Source organism: Tauraco erythrolophus, unplaced genomic scaffold (assembly GCF_009769465.1).
Source record: "Tauraco erythrolophus isolate bTauEry1 unplaced genomic scaffold, bTauEry1.pri scaffold_50_arrow_ctg1, whole genome shotgun sequence".
Taxonomy (NCBI): domain Eukaryota; kingdom Metazoa; phylum Chordata; class Aves; order Musophagiformes; family Musophagidae; genus Tauraco; species Tauraco erythrolophus.
In genome coordinates this window covers 462,419-476,805 of record NW_028238618.1, presented here as the reverse complement: position 1 = coordinate 476,805, position 14,387 = coordinate 462,419, and positions in this window count along the sequence as shown.

Here is a 14,387-nt window from a genome sequence, read left to right as displayed (position 1 = left end):
ACCAGCAGGGCCAGGCGTCTGACCAGAGGGGCCAGGCCTCTGACCAGAGGGGCCAGGTGTCCTCTGTGCAGGGCCAGGCATCCGACCTGCGGGGCCAGGCGTGTGACCAGCAGGGCCAGGCGTCCAACCTGTGGGGCCAGGAGTCCTACCTGCGTGGCCAGGTGATCAACCTGCAGGGCCAGATGTCTGACCTGCAGGGCCAGGTGTCCGACCTGCAGGGCCTGGCCGGTGACCTTCAGGGCCAGAAGGAGAAGGTGAGCTGGCAGCAGTCCCCGAGGGGGCTGTGGGGATGGCAGGGGGAGGTTGGGCAGGGAGGGGGCAGGCAAAGTGCCCCCATGCTGGGATGACATGGGGGACTGTTCCCTGACTCTGCCGTCACTGCTGTTCCCAGATCAGGCAGCTGGAGGATGCCCTTGACAAGTTGCAGGTGGCTGGAGCCCATGGGCAAGCGGATGGCAGCGCCCGGATCAGCCTGCAAGAGGGGTAAAAGGCCGGGAGAGGGTTTCCTATGCCCCCAGGCTGCAAGGGAGCTCGGGGGGCCGGGAGTATGTTCCTTTGGGGGCAAGGGACACATTGGCCAAGTGGCCCTGCAGAGGCTAAGCCTGCCTGGGCGCCTCTTTCCCTGGCCAGGTCCGTGCTGGCAGAGATAAAGCAGGAGCTGCAAGAGCAGCAGGAGAGGAGCAAGGCTGCGCTGGAGCGTGCGTCCGAGACAGCCGAGCAGCTGCGGGAGCAGGTGAGGCCGGAGCAGGAGCGCTCCCTCCGCCTGCCGGCCCGGCGAGGTGGTCCTGGTGGGAGTCCCGGGTGCATCCCCTGGCTGGAGCCATGGAGCCTCCTGGGCAGCCGGGCTTGCTGGCCACGTCCATCCCATCTCAGAGCGGGTTCCTTGTCGCCTTCCTGCAGCTGGACGAGCTGAGGGCAAAGGTGGAAAGTGCAGGGCAGGAGCAGGCGGAGGCGCAGGCAGCGTGCCACGTCTGCAGCAGGGACACCAGCGTGCAGCTGGGGCAGCTCCTGCAGCGCTGCGAGAAGCTGGAGGAGCGGGTGGAGTCCCTCGGGTCGCGGCAGGCAGTGGGCAAGGTGGTGAAGCAGCTGCCGAGGAGGAGCCAGGTAGGAAGATGGTGGCATGGGGGGCTTCTTAGGAGGGCGTTGCTGGGACCCCCTTGGCTGGTTGTGCTTCCACGTAATGTAGGGGAGCCTCTTGACACCCCCAAATTGACTTGTCCAAGTTGGCAGCGTGGAAGGAAATGACAGCCTCGCTGCAAACGTCCTGCTGGCACTGACAGCCCGTGGTCACCGGCCGAGTAAGCCGGGTCTGTCCCTGCAGGGCAGCCACCCCTCCTTGATTGTCACCACCTTGTCATCTTCCTCCGTGAAGCAGGATGAGGAGCTGCTGAAGCGCATCCAGGCCACCATTGAGCAGGTTCAAGGGGACCATAACACGCTCCAGAAACTCTTTGACGACCACCAGCAGCAGCAGAAAGATGTCGGGGTAGGTGGCTGAAACCCCCGTGGGGTCAGAGCATCCTCCAGGCAGAGCCCAGGCTGGGACCACCAGCCTGCTCACAGCCCGCAGAGGTGTCAAGTCCCTTTGCCGGAGGTTTTTGGGTGGGGTGGGGAAGCAGGGGGTGCTCGGCTGCCCAGGAGGCAGCTGTGCCCCTGCCGTGGTGTGATGGGGTGCTTTCTCTGTTGGAAGGCTCTGTTCCAGTCCCTGGAGAGGCTGCAGAAGAACAAAGCCGACAAGGAGGACCTGGTGCTAGCGATGGATGTGGTATGTTCTCGAGGGGCCCCGGCGGCAGCTGAGGAGGTCCTGGGCAGGGTGACAAAGGCCCCTTGTCCCTTGGGTGTAGGAGGCAGCACCAGCTGGGGAGGAGGGAGGATTTCCAGATGGGCTGCAGGTCCCTTACCCAGGGCCTCTGTCTCCCCTCGGGTCCCTTCAGCTGGTGGGACCGACCCCACGGGGGTGATGGGGTGAGTGGGGTCATGGAGCTGTGCAAGGGGCACCATGGTGCTGCGGGGCTGCTTCTCCCTGTCCTCCTGGCACGAGCTGGCCTTGGCCATCATTCCTCCATCCTTCCCTCACCGCTCTCCTGCTGTTCCCCGTTGCTAGAAAGCAGACAGAACCACTCTGGCCAGCAAAGTCGGTCGCGCCCAGTTTGAGGCGAACATGGACCGGCTGAACGAGAAGGTCGAGGAGCTGGTGAGCCACGCGAAGAGCCAGGAGCAGAGCTGGCAGCAGGTGCAGCACCAGCTCAGCGAGCAGCTGGACGGCAAGGTGAGGGCTGACTGGTCCCCGCTGCACAAACTGGCCCCTTGAGAGCCTGGCAGCCTGAGCCAGCGTCCCTCCGAGGGGCTCCCTTCCTGCTGTCTCCCCCCGGGACTGCCACGTCCCATCACGGGGTGGCTGGCTGAGGGTGCGCACCCGTCCGCAGCTGGACCGCCTGGAGCTGGGGCCTTTCCGGGAGCAGCTGGAGAAGCTCTGGCAGAGCACCGCGAAGCAGCTGAAGGACGAGATGCTGCAGACAGCGGCTGATGGTGCAGCCGGGCTTAGGAAGTGAGTGTGATGGGGACAGCGGTTGGGACCTTGCTGGGGTGGGGGAGATAAACCAGGCTGAAACCTCCATGCTTGCCCCCTGCAACCACTGCAACTGGCTCCAGCCGGGTGCTTGGCACCTTCCTGCTGCCTGCCTGCACGCAGGCAGGGCTGTGCCCCCCCCAGGAGGTCGCCCAGCCCTTTTCTCCCCGCTCCAGGCAGCTGCCGGCCCATTTCCATTGTCTGTCCTGCGACCGGCCCGTCGACATGCTGGTGCCTGGCCCGTGAGTAGCCCCCGACAGCGTTGGTGGGACGGGGGGAGACGGATAACGGAGCAGAGAGAGCAGCACGGCCACAGGCAGGGGACACGGGGAGCCATCCCTGGCCCCTTGGGTGCAGGGTGGCCCTGGCCCGGCTCCAACGAGGGAGAGCTGTTCCCCGGGGGGGCGGAGGGGTCTGGGGAGGGCCTGGGCAGGGCAGGAGAGGGGAGATGTGCGGCGCAGGGCCAGGGGCCAGCTGTGCCTACCTGGGTCTGTGGGACTTTTACAGCCCCCACCCACTGCCCCGTCTGGCCCAGGTCTGCATCTCAAGGGCCCTGAAGCTGCATGTGATGAGTTGTGTCTGGTCTCAGCCTGGCCTCAGGCTCAGGGGCGCTCAGGTGCCTGCTCTGACACAAGTCGCCGAAACGCGGCACTGCAGCAGGGACAGCCCCGCTCCTGCTGCCCCGTGTCCCTGGCGTGAGGCGTGGGGAGCTGCCACGGCCACGGCCAGCTCAGCGGCGTGAGGGCGAAAGAGCAGGCTGGGCATGGTTGGAAGGGTGGGGGTCTCCGGCAGCAGTCGGGGGGGAGCCAGGAGGGTTGTACCCCACTGGGGAACACCCCTGGCCCCCTCCCTGGCCTCGGGTGAGGTTTGGGGTGCTGCAGTGCCAGGAACTGAGCACCCCTGTGCCCCATCCCACAGGGAGCCCACGGGCGAGTGCAGGTACCCCAAAGTGGCACGGAGCAGTGGGGGCCAGCACACCATGAGCACCCTGCACCTGCAGCCCAGCCCACCTCTCCAGCCCCGCCCACCCCGCACCCCCCGACTCCAGCCCCTGATCGTGCTCCCCAACAAGGTAGGAATGCCAAAGGTAGGGATGCAGTGGGGATGACCGAGGCTGGAGGGGGGTCTGTGCCTCAGTTTCCCCAGGGAGAGCTGGGTGTGGGAGGGTTGCCTGGGGACGCTGGCTTGGGCCCCGTGTTCCAGCCAGCCCGCTCTCTCCTTCCCAGGACGACGAGATGGAGCTGCTGGGCCAGGATGGCCGCATCTACAGGGGCCGGCGCAACGGGCAGCTCCCTCCGCTCGTGGGCAAAGAGGGTACGGCCGGGGCAGGCTTGCGGGGGGGATGTCGTGGGTGTGAAAGGGACAGCGGGGTGGGCAGGGCGCCCGCAGGGTGCCAGGTTTGCCACCCGTCGTGTCCCCACCGGCTCACTCCGGTCTCTCCTGCCAGGCTCCCCGAGGGACGAGCCCAAGCTGTCCCCAAGGCAGCAGGACACCGGCCGCCTGCTCACGAGGCCCCAGAGCGCCAGGCCCGCGCTCGTCCAGCCGGGTACAGCCCTGTCAGGGCACTGGGGGGGAGAGGGCACCCTGCTGTCTGCTGGGGGGGGGGCGAGCCAGGGTCTGTGCCTGCAGCCGGGCAGGGTGGGATGGGCGTGTGGGGAGGGGGGAGGACTGGCAGAGGGGGCAACCAGTGCCCATGTTGGAGCTGGAGCGAGGTGGGGGGGCAGCCCTGGCTCGTGTGGGACAAGAGCCTGTGGGGTTCAGGGTGGGGGCCAGGACCCCCTTTCTGGGTGTCTCTGGCCGGGCAGGTGCCCCTGCTGCCTGCCCTGTCCTGGGCTGGCAGAGCTGCCCCAGCCAGGGGCTGCAGGGGGCTGACCCCAGCCCCTCGCCCCCAGGCACAGTCACCTCGACAGAGTCCAGGTCACACTCAGCGCCCTGACCAGGACGTCCTCCCGGCACAGAGGAGAGGCAGGACAGCGGCTGTGGAAAACCTCGTTTAGTTTTCTTCTTCTTTCTCTGTTCTTTTCAAATTAATAAAAACCCTTTCACCTGTTTTGGTTGTTTTTTTTGTTCTGTTTCTTTGTTTAAGCAAGATTGGCTGGAAAACTACAACCCCCCAGTTCCCCCCTCGCTGGGGAAGGGCTCTTGGCATCATTTTAATGTAACTCCAAAGCGCAGACAGAGAGACTCCGCTCAGGAAGGAGACATGGCTTTCTCCACAGGGCGCAGGATCGGGCACTCGGGGAAGTTCCCAACCCAAGCACGAAATGGAACAGAAAACTTCAGGGATTTACAGACGGAGATTTGCCTGTCTTGCCTGCGGGGCACATCCATCACACTGAGCCCCGCTGATCTCCCACACTTGCACAGTGCTGGCGTTGCAAAACCATCCTAGGCGTGCGCGGGAATCTTGGGTGGTGGTCGGGGGTCGTCTGGGCAGGTGCCCCCTACTCATTCTGGGGCGACAGTCACCTCGGGATGCAGCTGGGGGGTTGGTCTTGCCAAATGCTGTAGGAGCCTCCTCGATTGTGACAAAGTTCCGTCCTTGCTGGAGTTTTGTACAAAGTTCCATCCTCGACCTTGTGAATGTCCTGCACACCAGTCAGAGCTGCAGCTAAATAACTGGAACAGATTTACCAAGGATTATGCGAAAAATTCCCTTGGCATCAGGGGCACCCACCCACCCACCCTGGCTATGGGGCTGGGGGCTCCGGGGGACCCCCTGCAAGGGTGGGGGGATACCAGGGGTACCTACCCCAGCACGGTACCAGGGTCCCTTTTCCGATGCCCTCAGCGCCCGAGACACCCCGCGGGACGCCCGGCTGCCCTCCTGCCACCCTCCTGCCTTCGGCAATCGGGAAACTGAGGCACTCCGTGAGGCGCCGGCTCGGGCAGGACGCGGCCGTGCCGGCGGCTGCTCGTTCCCCGGGGCCGGCCCCGCTCCCGCGCTGTTTCCCCGCCCGCCCCCGGCTCTGCCCCCCGCCCCCGCGGGTGGCTGAACCGCCCCCCCCGCGCTCCGCCGATGGTTCCGCCCCGGTGCTGCCGGGCCTGTCCGTGACCCCCCCCCCCGCGAACGGTCTCTCCCCGTCCCGGGACAGTCTGACCCCTCCCGCCCTCCCCGGTCAGGGTCTCCGCTGTCCCCCGGCCCGCGCCGGCACCGCCGCCCCGCGCTGCTCCCGCGCCCCTCGCCCCGCTCCTCAGTGCCGGTGGTTCGCCCCACGCTCCCCCCGCCCGGGGCGAGATGGTCTCTCCCGCCCTCCCCGCCTGCGATGGTCTCTCCCGCCTCACACCGCCCCTCCAGCCCGGCAGGCCCCGCCCGTTCAGTCCGACCCTCCCTCGTCCCGCTCGTGATTGGCCGAGCCTCACCGCCTCGCGCGGAGCAGCCAATGGCGGCGCTCTGCCCGCCCGGCCCCAAGATGGCGGTGACGGGGGCTGCGGGCCGGCGGCGCTGAGGGCGTGCGGGGGCCGCCGCCTTCCTCCGCAGGCCCGGCCGGCCGGGGGGCTCCTCGTCCCTGTCCCTGTCGCTGTCCCGCTCCGCCCCCCCCCCCCCCCCCTCCGCCGCGGCGGCCGAGAGCGGCGGCAGCGCTGGGAGCGGAGCGCCGAGCTGCCGGCAGGTGAGCGCGGGCCCGGCCCGGCGGGTACCGGCCGCCCTTCCCGGGGAGGGGTGTCGGGGGGCGGCGGGGCCGTGTCCGTGTCCGTGTCTGTCCCTGTCCCTGCGCTGAGGGGGGTTTCAGGGGCGGCCCCTCGGCTGCGGGGCGGGGCGGTGGCTGCGCGGCCGGGGGTGCCCCTGCAGGGGGGTGTCCGGGCCGCAGCCCCGCCCCGGCCGGGGGGCGCGGGGTTGGGGTCTGGGCAGCCGCTCTGCCGCGGGAAGGGGCTGTCTCAGGGCGCCCCCCGGCTGTGGGGCTGGGGGCTCCGGGGTGCCCCGTGAGGGTGGGGGGATACCGGGGGTGCGCACCCCAGCGCTGGGGCGGGAAAGCGGTGGGCGCCGGGGTGCCCCCTAGATTTTCGGGGGGAGGGGGGCGTAAATTGTAGATAAATTTGGGGGAATTGTCACCAGCCGGGAAGGAAATTCACCTGCACAAGGCGGATAAACAGGCACCGCGTTATGGCGGCACGGGGGGCAGCTCCGTCCAAGCGTGACCCCCAGCATCCAAATCCATAGGATTTTATACATTCCCTTTGTTGAGTCATCGTTACAGAAGTTCTTTTACATAAAATTGCATGTTATCCTCGCTTGTAAATTTGACCTTTGTCAAAGTGATTGGTTTTGCTGCTGTATTACCTTATCAGTGTTCTTATTCTATAACGCTCATTGGTTAATTCTGTTTAATTTTACTGGTTAGAATCCTTGATATTCAAATCAAGATGGGAAGGAGTAAGGGGGTTTCCAGGCAGCACAGCTGGTGTTCGTGACGGTTCCCTTAACTTCTTAAAGCACAGAAAAATGCAGTAGCTGGGTGAGGAGGTATCCGCGGCTCCTTGGTTTAAAACAATACATGGAAAGATCCAGAAATTTCCTAGTGAGGTCTCTATAGCTACTCGTTAAACTTAACAGTCCTAACTTACACATTGTGCTTTCCAGTTTTCTACCTAACTTTTTTCTTTTTTAACTTGATAAAATCTGGATTATTTTGTCAAAGTTTTGTAACATTTTCCCCCTTTGCAAGCTTTGAAAATACTTTCAATACTTTAATCTTAATGCTAAAAGTTGAACATTTTCTATGGTACATTGTTAGTACTTTATTCACTATGTGCTGGTGGGAGCCTTGGGGTTGATTCTCTTTCATCCTGCTGCCTGGCCACTGCCTGGATAATCATCCTGTGATAAATGAGTGAGTCCCAAACAGAACTCCAATTAAAGTTTACAATTTATTATGCGAATAAAAGCAAGCAAACAGCGCTGGGTGCGCCGGGAGTCTCCGCTCCACCAAGACGCACACCCGCCGTGGCAGTTTTCTTGTATTTATACAAACACACTTATAGCCCCCCCAATAAGGTCAGTTTTTTCCCATGAGATCATTTCTATAGTCCCCGCCTCAGGATCCGCTTCAGGCTCCTCCTCGACACGCCTGCTGGTGGTCGTGGGCCTGGGTCTTCAGGATGAAGGCCAGAGGTCTTCCTCACGTGGGCAGGGGTCTTCAGGATAAAGGCCGGAGGTCTTCCTCACTGTGCACTTTTCACCTCTTCTCTAAAATTCCCGATTTGGCTGCGTTTGCAGAGCCAAACCGGTTCTAGCCTGGCCTGGCCTTGAGTGGACATCTGGTTGTCTCCTACCTATCACTGTCTGAAGACAAATGTTAGTTCTTGTTAGTCCTTATCTTGCCCACATGGGCTAGTTTTTGTCTCCCTTCCTCCCTACAGATGTGTGGGTCATGAGTTACGACTTTGCTGGCATCTGTCTTATCTCTCTCACCAACCTCCTCCCTGGGCAGCCAGCAGGGACTGGGACTTCACACTTTAATCAAGGCAAGCAGTAATTCATACAGCAGCTAATGTAGCAGTTAGTATTGAATGTTTCAACAATAACTTGTTAGTATTTAATATTTAAACAATAACTAATATATACCCTCTTATGTGATTTTGTCTATTTCTATATTCCCTCTGTCAGCCCCCCCCTTTTATTAAATCAAGTAAATTCTTTTACTTGCATAAGTTTCCTGATTGATATAACACTTTGTGCACTGAAAATACACACGCCAAACCCACATGTACAGCAGTGTCAGTAGCAATATTAAAGCAGCTGCAGCTATTAACAGTATTGTCACAGGATATTTTAAATGGCTGAAAAATCCTGAAGCTGAAGGTGACCACCTGAAGAGAGCTTCCCAGCATCTATGCTCTCCATCCTTTTCTACTTTTCACCATTTCCTTTTATCTCGTTTTGCATCACGATGAACTGTCACCAGAGCTCTTTGTTCTGCAGTGCCAGAGCATCCTGTGTGTCATTCCGGTGGTCGACAGCATCATGAGGAATTTCGCAGGTTTATGTTTTTGCATTTCACAGAGATCTTAAACTAAGATAATGATTTATCTTGAATGGGCACACCCCGCTCCTTACCACCATATCGACAGGAATCAAATGAACATATTTCACAGGAGGGTAATGGAGGGGAGAGACGATGGAAATTGTAGGATGGGGATGGGAATGACAAAGGGAAGTGGTGCTGGAGACCACGGGGTACTTAATCCATACACGAGTCCATGTCAGTTTTGCTGCGGCACAACTGTCACACATCACAGAGACTTGAGTTCTCCCAGCTGCTGCGGCTGTGCCCCAGGTCACTCCGCCGCGGGCTCTGCATGCTGCCTAGCTCAGGCTCTGTGTTCATGTGTGATAGTTTGATGTGTGGGGGGGTGTTCTGGTGGCAGGGGAGGGGATTTGCTCCCTGTGCCACCAGATCTGAGTCCCATCCCCCCCGGGGGAGGTTGAGCCAAGGCGGCGCCTCTGCGAATTGCCCTATTTAAGTTGGGACAAAGGGGCGGGAAAGGGCTTTTTGCTCAGGAGCGAGGAGAGAGCAGGAGGGCGCTGCCCTCGCTCCCGGCTCCCGGCCGGGCGGCCGCTCGGGCCCGGGCCGGCGCCATGTGCTCAAGATGGCGCCGGGGGAGCCGCATGGGGGACTCGGTAAGCGCCCCACTACCGGGGTGCCCACCGGGCCGAGCTTCCCCAGAGAGGATTAATATCTAAGAGAAGACAACCACAACGACCGGGTCAGCCAAGATGGAGCAGGAGGAGGTGTACTGGAGCTGAGGTTTCCCTTGCAATCGGTGTGAGATGGCAGGCGGCCCCCCTGCAGCCAGGGTGTGCTCGGCGGAGCGGCGACCCACTCGTGGCCTGTGGAGAAACCCACGTCGGGAAGGAGATGCCTGAGCCCAGGAGAGGTCGTGGAGCAGGGGATGCGCGACCAGGTACTGTTGATAATGGGGCATGGAATGCACGACGAGGTCGTGGAGGCATCTGGAGACCGTGGGACGACCCACGCCGACGCGAGTGGCAGCAGCTCCCTAAGAGGCCGAGACTGGTAAAGCCCGAACTGGTGCGATCCATGGGGAGGATTGCAATCCTGCAGGCAGGACTTACTTTGGAAAAGTTTGGGGACTTTTTCTTTGTGAGTAGGGGATCCACCGAAGCAAGGGAAAAATGGTGTAAAGACTCCTCCTCCTTTAAGAAAGGAGCGGCAGTGAACAACATGGATGAACTGACCTGTACTCCCCCATTCCCTGTCTCCCTGCGCCGCTGGGGGGAAGGCAGAGCCAGGAACGAAAGGAAAATAGGGGGTGGGGAGGTGTTGTTTTAAGATCGGGCCTTGTTTTCTCTTTCTCCTCTCAAGTAACCGGTTTCGTTCCCTTTTGTCTTTTGTTTAGTAACTGTTAATAAATTGTTTTGTTTTATTAAGAAAGCCTGAGTCATGTTTTGCCCGAGACCATGTTTGGTGGGTGCTCCCTTTCCGTTCTTGTCTTGACCCTCAGTCCAAAAAAAAAAAACCACGGCATCATGGGACTAACGCAGGCACGCTGTGAACTGCATCATTTTCTGACTGTAAAAGAGATTATTTGTCATTTCTTTCCTCCTGATGCGTAACGCTCCAGGGACACAGACCTACTCTTCACGTTTTCAAGCCAGTGCAGCTCAGCCCATGCCAATCTTACACAAGATGCTTACTCCAGTTCAACGTTCCAGCTACAACTGAACAAGGCTGTCCTTTGTACTGCCAGGTTTGTTTGTCAGGCCGTAGTTGAGCTGGACTGAATGCTGTATTCAGAAGCTGTTTGGCCCCCCTGAGCTGTGACTATTTCCAAAGCTGTTGTCCTAGTTTTAGCTGGGACAGAGGTTTTTTTTAACAGCTAGAAAAGCTCCATGTTTTGGTTTTACTCAGAGGCTCACTCTGAGAAGAACACTGATAACAAGCTGCCAAGGGCTTTTCAGTGTGCCGGAGTGCAGAAGCACGGCGGGATAAGGGGGGAGCATAGATGGGACAAGGGGGCCACGATTCCCCTTGTGATTTGTGTGGAACTTAAGACTGGGGGCCAAACTGGCCAATGAGTATTCCATATCATGCAGCGTCATGCCCAGTATAAAAGCGAGGGTCAGACGGGAAGAGGGGCTTTGGCGCTTTGGCTTTTGCCACTTTGGCTTTTGCCGCTTTTGCTCTTTTGCGCTTGCTGTGTTTTTCGCTCTATTGCTTTGCTTTTTTTCTTTCCTCTCTCTCTCCCAGCACTCCCACTCTCTGAGTACTCTCTCTCTCCCTCTCTGCCCCTCTCTATTTCGGGGCCTCGCGTTCGTCCGGGATTTGCAGTTTTCGGGACGAGACGGGCTTCGCATACGAGGGGGTGGTGAGCACCTACACTGTATTAAATCATCTGTATTAAATCACTCTTATCTCAACCCACGGGTTTCACGTTTCTCCTTTAATTCTCTCCCTCATTCCTGGGGATGGGGGAGGGGGAGTGACCGGCTGTGTGGGGGGGGGGGGCGGTTCAACCTAACCCACGACAGCTGTCAACGTGAGGTCAGTGCTCTGGCTGCGGGATGGTCGGACCTGGAGGGAAAATTAGGGAAAAGAAGTTCTTGTGGATTATTCTGTAAGCGCTTGTGAAATACGTTCATTTGATTCATGTTAATATGGGACAACGGGTGTGCTTATCCAAGATAAGCAATTATCTGACCATTATAGTGACCATTTCCTTAAACAATTTGGCTGTATTGGAATTTTTGAAATAGCGAAACAAATTACACAAGGTTGCTTAACTTGTCAGAAGATAAATAAAAAAGTGTTTCGACAAGTAGCTGTGGGAGGAAGAAAAACAGCTTACAGACCTTTTGAAAGAGTACAAGTGGATTTTACAGAATTGCCCAAGGTGGGAAGGATAAAATATTTATTGGTGATAGTGGATCATTTAACACAACGGGTAGAAGCTTTCCCTGTAGCACGAGCTACGGCACAGACGGTAGTGAAAATTTTACTAGAACATCTGATACCTAGGTATGGGATAATCCAGTGCATTGATTCCGATCAGGGCACACACTTTACCTCAAAGATAGTAAAATTATTATGTCAATCACTAGGCATACAATGGGAATACCATACCCCATGGCATCCGCAAAGTTCAGGGAAAGTAGAGAGAATGAATCAAACAATAAAACAACAATTGGCTAAATTAATGATTGAAACTCAAATGCCTTGGACAAAGTGCTGACCTTTGGCACTTTTAAATATAAGGACAAAACCACACAGTGAAACTGGATTATCACCATATGAAATGTCATATGGTATGCCTTATTCCCAAGGAATGCCCTTGGGAAATAATGCAATTGAGGATCATAATATCCAAAAATATATAATCATTATTGGAAAAAGATTAAAAGAGCTAAGAGAAATTGGAATGATAGCTCAAACACCACCTTTGGGGTTTGCAATTCACCAAATAAAACCGGGAGATAATGTTTTGATAAAAACATGGAAGGAGGAAACCTTATCTCCCGTCTGGGAAGGACCTTTTCTTGTTTTGTTAACTACAGAAACAGCTGTACGAACTGCTGAAAAAGGATGGACGCACGCGTCGCGAGTGAAAGGTCCAGTGAAGGAGTGGAAAATAACATCTGAACCAGGAGAAACCAAGCTGATCATAAAACGGACTTGAAAAGGCCTTCATTGCAAAATATAAGATAAGTTATTGTGGGAATTTTTGTAGTAACCCCTATAAATAGAATAAAATGATATATGGGGAGAATACCCCAAAATAATTTTTTTTTCATCATAAAGGGATTGGTATTAGTGCCTGTTCATTGTGTGGAAAGTGTTGGCTATTTATCAGAACCAAGTGTTCCCAGTGAGGTAAACACACCATATCTTCAGAGGGACAAGAACAATATTTACACAACAGCCTCAGCCTCGGGTGTATCCAGTGCGAAACCAACAATTGTTGCTATCACCGACACAAACTCATCCGGTGCCATAACCCAGTGAGGAGAGGGCAAGACCGGACAGGGAACCAGTGGTGCGGCTTAGAAGGTCTGCCGAGGGCTGCAACCCCTTCGGGCTGTGACCGCCGGCCACTATGGCCCTTACCGGACCTCTTCTGACCCTGTTTGGGGTGAGTTTCCTGACTCGGGCTGCAGCAAACAGTTGCAGCCGATGTGTGGTCACTACCAGGAGGGTGCGGATAAGCTCCCAGACCCTGGTGTACCACCCTGCCTGCGGCTGTAAAGAGCGAATGATCGGGACCTGCGTTCATTCAGGTGTTTGCGGAAAATTTAATCTTAGTAATTGGTGTTTGGCAATTGATGATGAAGGAAAAGTTATAGATGAACTTGTAAAGGAAATGAAAAAAGTAGCTCATGTCCCAGTTCAAACTTGGAATGGAATCGATCTAGGAGAGTTAGGGGGATTTTTTGGATATTTCGTGAATGGTGATTGGCTAACCAAAATTGGAATAATTATACTAGGAACATTCGGAGGATTGTTAATAATTCCATGTTTGATGCCTTGTGTCATTAGGCTAGTACACTCGGCTATACAGGGAATGCAGATATCTGCAGTACCTGTTAATTCGGAATCACAGGAAGGGAAAACTCATTCCCTGCTAGTAATAAAAACAAGGGAAGATCAGGGACTGACACCCATTCAGCAAGTGCTGACACGATTGGAAACAAAAACACGAATCAATACCATCAAAAAAGAAAACGGGGGATTGTGAAATATGTTCATTTGATTCGTGTTAATATGGGACAACGGGTGTGCTTATCCAAGATAAGCAATTATCTTCGCTTAAGATCTCTGTGAAATGCAAAAACGTAAACCTGCAAAATGTCTCATGATGCTACTAACCAGGGGCCCTAATTGTGAAAAGGGTTCCCCTGATACATGGCGATATAAAACAATGTCAGGGTCGCATAGTGAAATATGACCTTTTTGTATGTGTAACCTTTAACCATTCTGTTTGTTCTTGTATAACTGTAGCCCTAGAGACAGCAGAATAGTATGTATATAGCTCTCGCTTCTTGCAAAAGCCACCTAACATTTTGGGGTTTTTTTCCCTTCTTCTTTTTCTCTTTCCTCTTCTTTTTCTTTACTGCCAGTTGCAAGGGGTTAGACAAGAGGGGCCCAGGGGCCTGTACGCCCTTAATCTCTAATCTCGCTGAGCCACTTTTGAGTCAGCTTGCTTAAGTCATGTATCTGTAACTTGCATAACCCTTGTGTAAGATAAGCAGGAGCCAAGATGGAGAACAAGGACGATCCTGATGACTTCGCAGAGCACAGTCATGATGACTTGGCTAATCTGGGGAGGTGAAAAAGTCATCACGAGGAAGACATACAGCCTTCATCCCTGAGACCCCTACTCACGACCACCAGGAGACACTGCCCACGCGCAACTGGGGGGGGTTAGGGGTGGAGACTATGGAGATGACTTCTCCGAGCCCATTGTAATAGGACCACCTTTTTCTCGGAAATAATTGAGAATATGTATTAGTAAAAGGAATATAAACCAGAAATAGGAACTACATGGTGTGCGTCTTGGTGGAGCGGAGACTCCCGGCGCAGCCAGCGCTGTTTGCTTGCTTTTATTCGCCTAATAAATTGTAAACTTTAATTGGAGTTCTGTTCGGGACTCACTCATTGATCACTCGCTTGTCTGACGGATCGCTGGGGTTCACAGGTTTCTCCCGACATCTGGCTGCTTCCTGGGGCTGTCTGGAAGCACGCGTTTCCCTGCATTTCTCGCTCCCTGCTTCCAGGGCTCCTGGCTCCAGAGCCGGATGCTGGAACCGCGTGCGTGGCTGCAGCCAGCAGCAGCTTCCGCCCTTCCCCCGTGCGAGGGAGCG